Source organism: Petaurus breviceps, unplaced genomic scaffold (assembly GCF_028583685.1).
Source record: "Petaurus breviceps papuanus isolate PSGF00001 unplaced genomic scaffold, PetGlider_PUasm1.0 90919, whole genome shotgun sequence".
NCBI lineage: Eukaryota > Metazoa > Chordata > Mammalia > Diprotodontia > Petauridae > Petaurus > Petaurus breviceps.
This window is the reverse complement of record NW_027187378.1, coordinates 25,722,221-25,735,135: the sequence shown is the minus strand read 5'-3', so window position 1 is coordinate 25,735,135 and position 12,915 is coordinate 25,722,221.

The window sequence follows — 12,915 nt, the reverse complement described above, 5'->3', positions numbered from 1 at the left end:
CCCTTCCCCTCCTCCTCTCCCTCCCCTCTCTCCTCTCCCTCCCCTCCTCTCTCTCCCTCCCCTCCTCTCTCTCCCTCCCTCCCTTCCCTCTTCTCCCTCCTCTCCTTCCTCTCCTTCCCCTCCTCTCTCTCCTTCCTCTCTCTCCCTCCTCTCCCTTCCCTCTCTTCTCTCCCTCCCCTCCCTCCCCTCCCTCCTCACTGCCTCCCAGTCGCATGACATTGGATGAATCATAATCTCTAAGTCGCGGGATGGGAGTGGTAGGCTAGTCTCACCTACAACTCTCTCCCTCCTCTCCCTCCCTCCCTCTCTCTCCCCTCCCTCCCCTCCTCTCTCTCCCTCCCCTCCTCTCTCTCCCTCCCTCCCTTCCCTCTTCTCCCTCCTCTCCTTCCTCTCCTTCCCCTCCTCTCTCTCCTTCCTCTCTCTCCCTCCCCCCCCCCCCCCCTCCCTCCCTCTCTCCCTCCCTCCCCCTTTTTAAGGTTTATAAAGTGATTCCCTAAAGACAACTGTCTGAAGTAGGTGATTGAGGTGGAAAAAAAAAACAAACCAAACCCAGAGACTTAGAGATTATGATTCATCCAATGTCATGCAGCTGGTTGTCAGAGATGGGGCTCAAAGCCAGTGCTGCTGACTCAAAGACCAGTGTGCTCTTTATATTACAATGTTCTTTCTAAGTGCTGTGCTGTAAAAATGTGGGTGGTTGGACTGCTGGAGAGATGATCTCTAATGTCTTTTCCAGCTCTGATAACTGAATCATACTTTCTGTTCCACCAGTTCTCAAAGTGTGGTTAGAGGACCTCTGGGGCTTCAGGGAGTCTGTGAGGTCAAAACTATAGTACTAAGATGTTTTAACTTTGAGTAAGGTAAATGTTGATAAATATAACCCCCAAAAACAAATACTTTTTTGGAGGGAGGGGCTCAATAATTTTTAAGAGAATAAAGGGATCTGTCTTTGAGACCAAAAAGTTTGAGAACTGCTTTTCTGCACTGACAATGAGAGTTTGGTTTGACAAGGTTTTAAGCCCAAGTTAAGCTTGCTGTTTTTAAGGGATTATTGCTTCTTTCATCAGTTGGAATAGTTAGATGCAGTATGTTGGCTTTAAGTTAGGGACATCTGCCTTAGGTTATTGAAAACAAATGAGAATTCTCGTTGGAGAACAGTGTTATAAATGGGACTACCTAGCATTCATTGGGTTATAAAGAACAAAGAATCCCTAGGGAATGATTGGATCCCACTTGCTACACTTGGAAAAAGCTTAGCCTTTCCATTGATAGAAAAGAGAAACCTGGAATTGCTGTTAATAATGAAGTGGTAATGCATTTGGCATTTCTGTAGAACGTAATTGCATCCTACCTGCTACCTTAATGCTTAATCCCCTTCTCAAAACCCTTTATGGGTTATCTTTGGCATTAGATTCACATTACACATTTGGTGGGGGAGGTAACCTGACAATAATAAATGGATAAGTTTTGTGGATGATCTGTGGGTTTTCATTCTCCATATTTTAATAGATGAATAAGAAAGAGTTACATAGTATAATAGTTTAAAAATCTGTGATTTCATTGCTGTGAGTACTCTCCTCACTTGTCTTCAAAACGTCTCTGATTTATCATCTACTTTTTGAGAATTTCTGTTGACAAAATATGTGTTATCCTTAGGCCGTATTTGGGCAACTAGGTGGTGAAGTGGCTAGATTGTTTGGACCTGGAGTCAGGAACTCTCATCTTTATGATTTCAAATCTGGTCTCTGACACTTACTAGCTGTGTCACCCTGGGCAAGTCATTTAATCCTGTTTGCCTTAGTTCTTCATCTGTAAAATGGGCTGGAGAAGGAAATGGCAAAGCTTTTCAGTATCTCTACCAAGGGGGGTTGTCTTCAGACACTACTGAGAATGACTGAATAACAAACAGCAACAGTCTACACTTTTGAGGCTGTCGCATATCAGAGAAGCTTTGGTTCACATTGGTAGAAGTACCCCCACCAGCAAAATTTCAGATCCTCAAAATATTGAGTACTTATACTTTATAGGATTATTTGTTTTAAGCTGTCAAGTCATGGCTCAGAAAAAAAGAACTTGGGGAGGATTGTAGATTTTTTCCTAAGGACATCCCAAGTACTTCTTGGTCAAATCTACACTGCTGTTTCCTCACAGTGGCCCTGTGAGATAGGTAGTTTGAATATCATCACCCACATTTAAAGATAAGGAAACTGAGGTTCAGAGATTTAAGTGACATGCCTTAGGTGACTTAGCTGAATTCATACCCAGGTCTCCTGACTCTAGGCCCAGTGCTACTTCTGCTGTAACAGAGGTAGAGGTGGTGCTGATGCTGGGGGGACAATAGCACTCCTGACAGAAGTTTCCAATCTTAGTAAAGGCTTCAGTTGTTAGAGATCATAAGATTAGGTATAAGGAGACCAGATTTAGTTCTGACATTGATTCTTAATTAGTTTTGTGACTTTGGACAAATCATTTCCTCTCTCATTCCTGAAAGCTCCTTTTGACTCTAAAATATTCTGTAATTCCTTTGGAAGTAGAAAGCTCTGAATCTTGGGTGCTATGGGATTTTCCCCATTTCATTCCATGTCTTCTATTAGCTTATGGTTGGGAACTTCTGGGATAGCATGGCACTGTGAAGAAGAGTAATAAATGGTTATTTTGTAAGTAGTGACCAACTTTTTTGGGGGGGAAACCCTTTTCTAACTACTTTTCCTCGATTAGTGGTTAATAAGGGGATTATAATAGCACTTATCTCATAGGGTTCCTATAAAAATCAAATGAGATAACATGTAAAGTGCCTTACAAACCTAAAAGTGCTATATAAATACTAGTTATTCTTACTGCTTTTTTTAAAAAAAAATATGGCAGCATTCAATCTCATTTCATGGGGATAGTATTGGTTTTTTAGGGTTTGTTCTGGCACACTCCAAATTCTGGTTTTTATGGCAGTAGTACCACTTGAGAATACCAGTCTTTAACATGAATGTCTATATTTAAACAAAACAAAAAAATGAAACCCAAAACATTTAGTTGTTTTGTGGGGAACATTTCCCAAATTGTTTTGTGGGCTCCTCATAGACCATGTGATGGAAATTGGGGTTTCATAGGAGAATTTTCATCTACACCAAAGATATTTTCCCCCTCTAAAGTGTTAAATATGAAATTAAATAGCTCAGAAATACTGATGTTTGGCAATTTTTCATCATGAAAGGAGTCATAATGTCTTCCATTTTCTACAAAAATTTCTTATCTTTTATTTCAAAGTTATTTCATTCCTCCTAATATCCTGGATGCCCAGACCAGCATTTATGATTTTATCAATGTTTCAAGCTCAGAAGTGTTCCTTGGCCAAATTAGTTTGAGGAAAACAGTTTTAATGCTATTTCATTGGTCCTTATAGTGTGGTAAGTACACATGAAGTATTTGTTATTTGTACAAACCTTTTCTACCAAAGGGCTAAGGCACATTAATTCTTTCTGGAAACTCGTATTGAATATCAGTTTTGTGTAATGAACTGTATTAAGCCTTGTGTGAGGTTCAGAGTAAAACAAAACACACATCCTGCCATCAAAGAACTTGCATTCTTATGTATCTACCCTTGGGAAGTCATACCATGCACAGGCCACATCCTGGTAAAACTGTCTCAGCAGATGAGCTAAACCAGGTAGAGGGTAACTGATGGCCCTCAAACCCTTCAATGAGTTAGGGGGATGTCTACCCCAAGCATGTGAAGACTCCCCATTCCTCCCTTCCTGAATAGATGAATGAGAATAATTTGTTCCAATGACTGTGAAGGTGACTGAAGCAGTCACTGTGGAGAGCCTGGTTAGGCATTGAAGATGCCAGTCATTCACTGCTTCCAGGGGCCATCACCAGTCATCTTGACTTTTCTCTTGGCACTGGACTTTGATGACTCTAGAAGAAAGAACAAGGCTGATGAGTTTGTGCAACTCTGCCTCACTTAAATCCAATCCATGCACCAGTCAAGACATTACCCTATGATGTCATTAAAACCCTACTTTGAAAAACAAAGGACAAACAACAATCTACCTTAGCCCAGTTTCAGAAAGTGACTATGGCAAATCTTGAACTTGGTTTAAGGTTTGCCCCTAAAGGAAGGAAAAGAAGATAAGAGCCAGCACTAGCAAATTAAACCTTCAAGCAAATTGTGGAATCCAATCCAAGTTCTCCTAGGATGTTAGAGGTTGTGTTAAGTCATCATATTAGTAATAATAGCTAATAGCTAGCATTGAGGTAGATTTTAAGTCCTTTACAAATATTATCTCTTGATCTCCACAGTAATCCTGGGAGGTTGGTGCTATTATCATCCTCTTTTTACTGATGAGGACACTGAGGCAAACAGATTAAGTCTGGGTCACACAGCCAGAAAGTATCCGAGGTAGGATTTGAACTTAGGCCCAGTGATCTATCCATTTGTGCCACCCACCTAGTTGACTCTGCAACTTTTGAGCCAGCTTTTTTTTCTTTGTATCCCCAGTGCCTAGCGTAACACCTTGCATTTAGTGGGCCATTAATAAATGTTGAATTGAAAGTCAGGACGTTATAGTATGAAGAGTAGTAACTCCAGAGTCAGGAGAGACCTACATTCATATTCTGCCTTCAGCATTTATTAACTCTGTGAACTTGGGTAAGTCATTGTTGAATTAAATCATCCCTAGAAGACTATAAATTTATGCTATAAATTCAATGGCTGATATGTCAAATCAAGGCCAAGACTCTACCTCCGTGGCTAAGATCCAAGGTCTATCCCTTCTGGAGCCGTCTCTGTACACTAACTTGCCTGGCTCAGTTTTCCTTTGCCTCTCGCCAGAGGATCTAGAAACATCTAGAGGACTAACATCAGTAAGTTATAGGTACAAAGAGAGAAGGCTGTAGGGAGAGCCATGGGGGGAATCTGTATCTCTTTTTTCTTCTCTCCTAAGACCTATTTGGAAAGTAGGGTTGTTTTTGTTGTTGTGATCCTAGAGCCAAGGCATAACTCATTTATATAGCAATATTTCTCTAATACCTGATTCCCTATTTCACATGGGGTTCCATCTTTTGAGGAGAAAGGCCTGAAAGGTGTTCTTGGATCTATAGTTCTTTAGTTGATGGAACAACTCCACTAGAGTCTCCAGGATTTCACTCTACAAGTATTTATGGAGCATTTGCTATGGGATAGCTTAGTAGAGTGGAAAGGGTAGGTAGGATTTAGAGTTGGAGATCTGAGTTTCGTACCAGAGGTGTGACCTTAGGCAAGCTACTCACTTAACCTGAGTCTCGTTTATTCCTGTCTCAAGTGAAGGGATTGGATGATCTCTAAGTTCCCAGTGTATGATCCTTTCTTCAACATTGGGTTAGGTACTGTAACAGACACCTTCCACCCCAGCCCAAATAAAGATTTAGGCTTATAGAATGTCAGAATTGGAAAGGACCCCAGAGGTCATGTAGCCTAATCCGTACCTGAATAGGATTCTTTTCTGTGTTCTCCATGACAGATGGTTACATCTACTTGACCTCCAGTGGTGGGGAATTCATTACCAGTCTAAGGTAGCTTTTTCTACTTTTGAATGGACCTACATATTACCGTGTTTCCCCGATAATAAGACCTATCCCGAAAATAAGCCCTCCCCTTACTGTGTAAGATTCCTCTAAAAGAAGCCCTCCCCTGAAAATAAGCCCTATTGAGATTGCTACTGTAGTGAAGGTGATCCCCTGCGCTACACGCTACATTACGGTACTCTCTGTATGCACCGTCCCCGTCCCCCCACCCCCCCGTGAAACACACACCGCACTCCGAGCTGCATCCAATCAGAGCTGCAGCAGTGAGCGTGTCATCCTGTTCTTCCCCAGTGATTTGCTTATTGAATAAAGGTACATTTTTTTGTTCACATTTACCTGTTTATTAAAATTGCTGTCAATGTTCATTAAAATAAGCCCTCCCCTGAAAATAAGCCCTCTGGTGTTTTTCTGTCCAAAAAAAATAATAAGACAGTGTCTTATTATCGGGGAAATACGGTATGAAGGCCACCAGGTGGTGCAGTACATAGAGCACCAGACCTGGAGTCGAGAAGACTTGAGTTCAAATATAGTCTCGGACACTTATTAACTGTGTGACCCCAGGCAAGTCACTGAACCCTGTTTGCACTAGTTTCCTTATCTATAAATGAGTTAGAGAAGGAAATGGCAAAATGCTCCAGTATCTTTGCCAAGAAAACTCCAAAAGGGGTCATGCAGAGTTGGACATAACTGAAACAACTGAACAACAAAGCGTGATGAAATTCTTTTAACTTGAGCTGAAATCTACCTCTTCACATTTGGCCTGTTCATCTTAGTTTAGCCCTGTATGGTAGAGGAAAACAAGTCAGTTTGGCTTCTTTCATATAGGATCATAGATGTGGGTAGAGGGGGCAAAATAGAAGCATTTATATAGTATCTACTATGTGCCAGGCACTATGCCATCTCATTCTTGTTTTTTTTGTCTTTATTAATTTGTTTGTTTACTTTTAGTTTAGAAGATTCAGTTCCACAATCCCTTGAGTTTCAAATTTTCTCCCCCCTCCCCCATAGCAGCATACAATCAAGTATAAGATCTGCAAATACTTTCACATTAGTCATCAGTCAGATTATAAAGAAGGATTGTAACGTATGGAACGAACAATGGGAAAGAGGAAACAAAACCAAACAAGAAAAAGAAAGAGAGCAGGTAGTTTGCTTCAATCTCCATTCAAACTCTGTTCTTTCTAGTTCTTTCTCTGAATGTACGCATCTCCTTCCATCATGAGGCTTTTGGAGTTGTCTTATAACTCTGGATTGTTGAGAAAAGTCCAATCTATCAAAGCTGGTCATCACACATATGTTGTGTCTGTAACTGTGTACAGATTTCTCCTGGTTCTGCTCTTCTCACTCAGCATCAGTTCATATAAGCCTCTCCAGGTAAATATGAAGTCCATCTGTTCCTCATTTCTTATAGCACGATAGTATTCCATTACATTCGTATACCACAAGTTGTTTAGCCATTCCCCAATTGATGTATGCCGTCTCATTCTTTTTTTTTCTTTTTTTGGAGGGGGGAAGGCAGGGCCAATTGGGGTTAAGTGACTTGTCCAAGGTCACATGGCTAGTAAATGTTAAGAGTCTGAGGTCGGATTTGATCTCAGGTCGTCCTGACTCAAGAGCCAGTGCTCTATTCACTGCACCACCTAACTGCCTCATTCTTAACATCTGTAGGAAGTAGTTGTTATTATTTATCCCCATTTTATCATTGAGGAAACTAAGGCAAACAGAGGTCAAGTGACTTGCCTGGGGTCACACAGCTAGTAAGTGCCTGAGGCTAGATTTGAATTCAGGTCTTCCTGACTCCAGACTAAGTGCTCTATCCTCTGTACTACCTGGCTAAATCATAAGATTTAGAGCTGGAAGGTCATTAGATGTCATCAGGTTCCAACCATTTTATAGATGAGAAAACTGAGAGCTCTTCAGATGTTTGAAAACTCTGTGATGTCTCCTCCAATCTTTTCTCTAGGTTAAATATCACTAGTTCTTTGAACCAATATTCACATGGCATGGTTTTGATGCTATCCTAATCACCTTCTGGATGCACTCCAACTTGTTGTATTTTTCCTAAAGTTTAGTTAATGTTTATCAAGTGCCAGTGGAGTATGGGGGGGAAGTGACCTGGATTTGGGCTTAGAGGCTCTGAGTTCAAATTCAATCGCTACTACTTACTACCTGCATGGCCCTGAGCAAGCCACTTCAGCTCGGCTCTCTAGGCCTCAGCTTCCTTATCTGTAGGATTAGAGTAGGGATAGATGGTTTCTAAGGTCCTATAATGAGCATTTTAAGCTATATGACCTCTGAGGTTACTTCCAGCTCTAAGTCTATGAAACTATTTGTATAAACTTGAATACTTGTTGTATAGGGGTATTTGGGGGAGGACTAGCACCTCTGATGTGAAGCCTTGCCTGGCCCTTTTCCAGGCTGCTCATCCACCTTTGGTGTCTACCTTCAATTCTCACCTGTGGCTCCAAGAAGCTATAACATGAGCAACAGCCACCTCCTGTTGGGCTAAACCAGACATTCCCACTAAAACCACCCCTGGTATAGGAGGCTTTGGTGAGTTAGGGGGATCTCTATCCCAAGCATGTGAAGACTTCACAAGGTAGAATGAATGGATGAGAGCCATTTGTTCCAGTGGCTGTGAAGGGAGGCTAAAAATAGTCAGGGCACCCCCTGACTGTGTCTAGGAGAAGATATGAAGCTGGACCTTGAAAGAGACAACATATTTGGATAGACAGTGGAGAAATGTCCAGGGGTAGCATGTGGAACATGGCATGAACAAACGTTTCATGTTTGTGATACAGAAGTTGACCAGTATTATGGAATACTAGAAAGTAGCTTTGGCTGGGCTGATGGAGAGCCTTGAAAGCCAGATGGAATAATGAAGATTTGATCAAATCTACAATTAAGGAGCCCCAATAGGCTCTTGAGTGGTGATTAGATGAAAGTGAAAGTTTTCTACCACCACAAAGCAAAGTTTTCTCTTACCTCCAAAGAACAAACGTCACTGTCACTATGAAGGGTGGAAGGCCAAAAAGGAAGGAGGAGATACGAGTTCCAGGAGATCAACCACTGCTCCCCTGTTGCAATCACATGTTGTAAGTTAATCAGAGTGGATGCCACAGCCTGGCTGGCTCAGTCACTGGGTTTATAAGCTTCTGCTTGATCACCTCTCCTATTCTTCCCTGTCTTGACAACCGTGTCATACTCCCAGTCAAACAAATCTGTAAATTTAGAGTGGTCTTCCCTTTCTCTTAACATGCAGTCAGTTACCATGACCTGTTGTTTTGCATCCATCCCTTTCTTTTTCATTCCCACTAAAACCACCCCTGGTATAGGCCCTCATCTTTTTTTTTTTTTTTTGCTACTGTAATACAATATTAATTGGTCTTCCTACCCTAACCTGTCACTCTGATCATATCACTCTTCTACTTAAAAAATCTTAAATGATTTCCAGTTGCATGTGAAATAAAATTGAAACTCCTGGTCCTGCCATTCAGGGCCATTTACAATGTCTCTATCTTTAAAGCCATATCACCTTCATTTATTCTATTTCCCCTTTTTTGGTTCACTTGTTTATGTTGTGTCTAAATCTTTGTGACCTCATTTGGGGTTTTCTTGGCAAAGATCCTGGAGTGATTTGCAATTTCCTTCTCCAGCTCATTTTACTGATGAGGAAACTAAGGCAAGCAGGGTTAAGTGACTTGGCCAGAGTCACACAACTAGTAAGTGTCTGAGGCCAAATTTGAAATCAGATCTTCTTGACTACAGACCTGCTCTTTATCCACTGTGCCACCTTGCTGCCCTATTTTTAAAGCCATGTCCTCTTCATTTCTTCTATTTCCTAGGCCAACTTTATTATCATTGGTCTTATCTTCTCATGCTGCTTTTTCCTGTCTCTTGGCTTGGCTCATGCTGTAGTGGATTCTTCCTTCATTTTTATTTGTTGAAGTCCCTCTCTTCAAGACCCAATTTGCATTCTACTCTTTTGATCTCTCCCTTCTTTCCCTCACCAGCACCATTGGAAAATGATTTCTTTCTCCTCAAATTTCTGATAGGATTTTGCCTACATCTCTCCTATATACATCATGTGCTGTCTTGTAGGATACTTGTTTTTGTACCCTTTGGCACCTCATAATTAGATTGTAGGCTCCTTGGGAGCAAGGTTTGTATCATACTTATATTTTTATCCCCAGGACCTAGTATGTAGGATGTGTTTAAAAAATGTTTGTTGAATTGAATTGGCTTGCTATCTCCCTTCTATAAGGAAACATTACATTATTTTTCATTTAGTTTCCAATCCCCGAGGGAGATGTACACATCTAAGGCAGCCTCTGCTATATGTTTAAGCCTGCCAATTTAAAAATTTTTTTGAAAAATATTGAGTAACAACTTTTTGTCTCATTTTGTCTATCAGTTTACTGGAGTAATTTTTTTTTAAAGGCACATTCTAGTTCTTTAACACCTACAGGCTTGCTAATCTATTTGCTTCTTTATCACAGAAACAAACTCATGGTACAGGAAAGAGTTTGCTTTCATCTGTGCCTAAAGTTGTCAATCTTTAATGCCTTTTTTGTTGATGTGTTCAACAATGCACAATGCAGAAGCCTCCTTAGCTCTCTTTTCAGAATAGGTTATCTTCACCTGTCCTCTGGTGCCAAAGAGTCTCTGGAGTACAATGGAACCAACAGGAAGAGTTGGAAGCATCATTACTGGGGACCCAGGAACAAAAACACCCCCTGCTTTTTACTGATCTTGTCTCTACAGCAACTAAATCTTTAATTCTACTTAATAGCAAAGTAGGGAGTGGCTATAAGACTGATCCAAAAAGGTCATGCAGTTCCCATTCTCCTCTTACATACTCACAACCTGCAGACTTAACTCATGTGACTTGAATATAAAATAAAACCTGTTTTGTAGTTCACATCACAGTTGCTCTGGGATGTCATTATTCTAACTAGGATATGGATTTTTAGAATTTCTTATCCTATTTAACCTCTGTAACCTGTACCACAGTTTCTTAATATCTCTCTTATGATGAACCACTCAACACTAAGCACAATATTCCAGATGTAGTCTGAATAGCATAGGATATAGTGGACATAGTTTAAACATTCACATCTGGACATTATGCAGACCAAGATTGTGTTGCCTTTTCTATTTTTAAGCAGCTGATGCATTGTTGGCTTATATTTAGCTTGTGTTCCATACAAAATCTTAATTTTCTTTTCTTTTCTTTTTTTTTTTTGCTTTTTGGAGGGCAGTTGGGGTTAAGTAACTTGCCCAAGATCACACAGCTAGTTTTGTGTGTGTGTGTGTATGTGTTAAGTGTCTGAGGCTGAATCCGAACTCAGGTTCTCCTAACTCTGGGGCCGGTGCTCTACTCACTGTGCCATCGAGCCGCCCTAAAATCTTAATTTTCATATGTTCTCTTGCCAATGCAGGTATTATCTATCTTATGTTTCATCATTGAAACATAAAATTGGAGGGATCTTAGGGAGCCTAAATAGAAACAGGAGAAATCCAATTCCATATTACAGTTTCTTTTGGGGACTCAGTTGTAGTACTTAATATCTTTTACCTATTTCATCTCTAGGTTTCAGCCTCACATTCCAGCTTGTTTTGAATCTTGATTTTATTATCTATAGAATTAATCGTTTCAACTTTTTGTTATGTCTGAATTTGATAATCTTGCCATTTATGTCTTGATTACAGTCATTGGTAAAAAATGTTGAATCAGTCAGGGCTAATGAGAAAATCCTTAGGCACTCCTACTAGGCTGATATGGAAGCATTAATCACCATTGATTGAGCATAGTTTTCCTAACTGTGAATTCACCTAACCAAACTGGTATCTAGCCTACCTTTTGATATTTTAATCACAAGGGCATTGTGGGAGACAATGTCTATGACATCCCCTTTCCCTACCATCTTAATAACCCTATCAAAAAGAAATGAGACTTATTTGGCATGACTTCTTATGCTATTACTGTATTCTCTTTTAAATGCTCACAAATCATGAGTTAAATATTCTATTTTAGAATTTTTCCCATTGTGGAAGGAGCACCTAACCCCCCCCAAAACAGGATGGCAAACATGCCAGGGCTGAATATAAACCCCTGAATTCCAGATGCCCAAAACAATGAACAAAATTCTTCAGTTCTCTCTTATCACCTTATATAGAATCATTGGTGTGATCTTGTCTATAGCACTTCTCATATCCTTTGGCTATGCCAATCAAGCAAGCATTTATTATTTTCCTATAATGTGCCAGACAGTAGGTGCTGAATACACAAACACAAAAGTAACATCTTCCTTGCCTTTCAAGAAGCTTGCATTCTACAAAGAGGATACACATTCAAAAATAAACATTGCCACCGAGTCTGCACAAGTCATTGAAAGATACCACCTAAATTGTTTCCTATTCACTTGCGAAATCCTTAGAACAAAACTTCCACCAACAAGCCTGTGTGTGTGTGCACTATATATAGTGCACATACACACACACGTACACAAATATATATGTGTGTATGTGAACAAATGGGAGTGGGGATGATGGGGTGCTTGGGACCTATGTTTGTAATACCAATTTGTAACATCAATTTGTAAAACCAGTTTGTAAAATCACACTCCATTCCCGAGCCTCCCCCCCAGCTTCAGAGCATTAACTCTGCCCCTTTCCCCTACCTGAACTCTGCCTAGCTTTAGAGCAATAACTCTGCCCAGCAACAACTATCTCAGCTTGGAACAATAACAAACTATTCCTATGAATCTTTCACAAAAGTATCTACAAACATTCCAGCTTAGGCAACTATTATCTCCCCTTTGTATAGTGTCCTGCTGCCCCCATGAATCCTTTGGTACCCTATCTCTAGGTTGACTCCTTGGCTGCCTCAATGAATCCTTCAGGACCCTATCTCTGGGTTAACTCCTTAGCTTATTGAGTCTCCGTTAGCCTTGGTTCCCAGACATCAATCTTGTCAAATATGACACTGATGGGTGGCAGACTGGGCACTTCTCAGTCAGCCCTTGACTGCTAGCCGACTTAGTGACATTTCAAGCCTAAAACCACACCTCCAGGTAGCCCCGCCTTGGGCTTTTTCCCAGTGAATCATGGGCAATACGCCTGTGCAGTTATATTAAAAATGCATGTTCCTTTAAACACTGGTCCCACCTTAACTCCTCCCTAATCCCATCCTTAATCACCTAGTTAGCATAATTGGCACAGGTTCTACTACCGTGTTTCCCGATAATAAGACACTGTCTTATTATTTTTTTTTTGGAAAGAAAAACACCAGAGGGCTTATTTTCAGGGGAGGGCTTATGTTGTCCTGCCTCAGCTCTCCTCCGTGGCACCGCT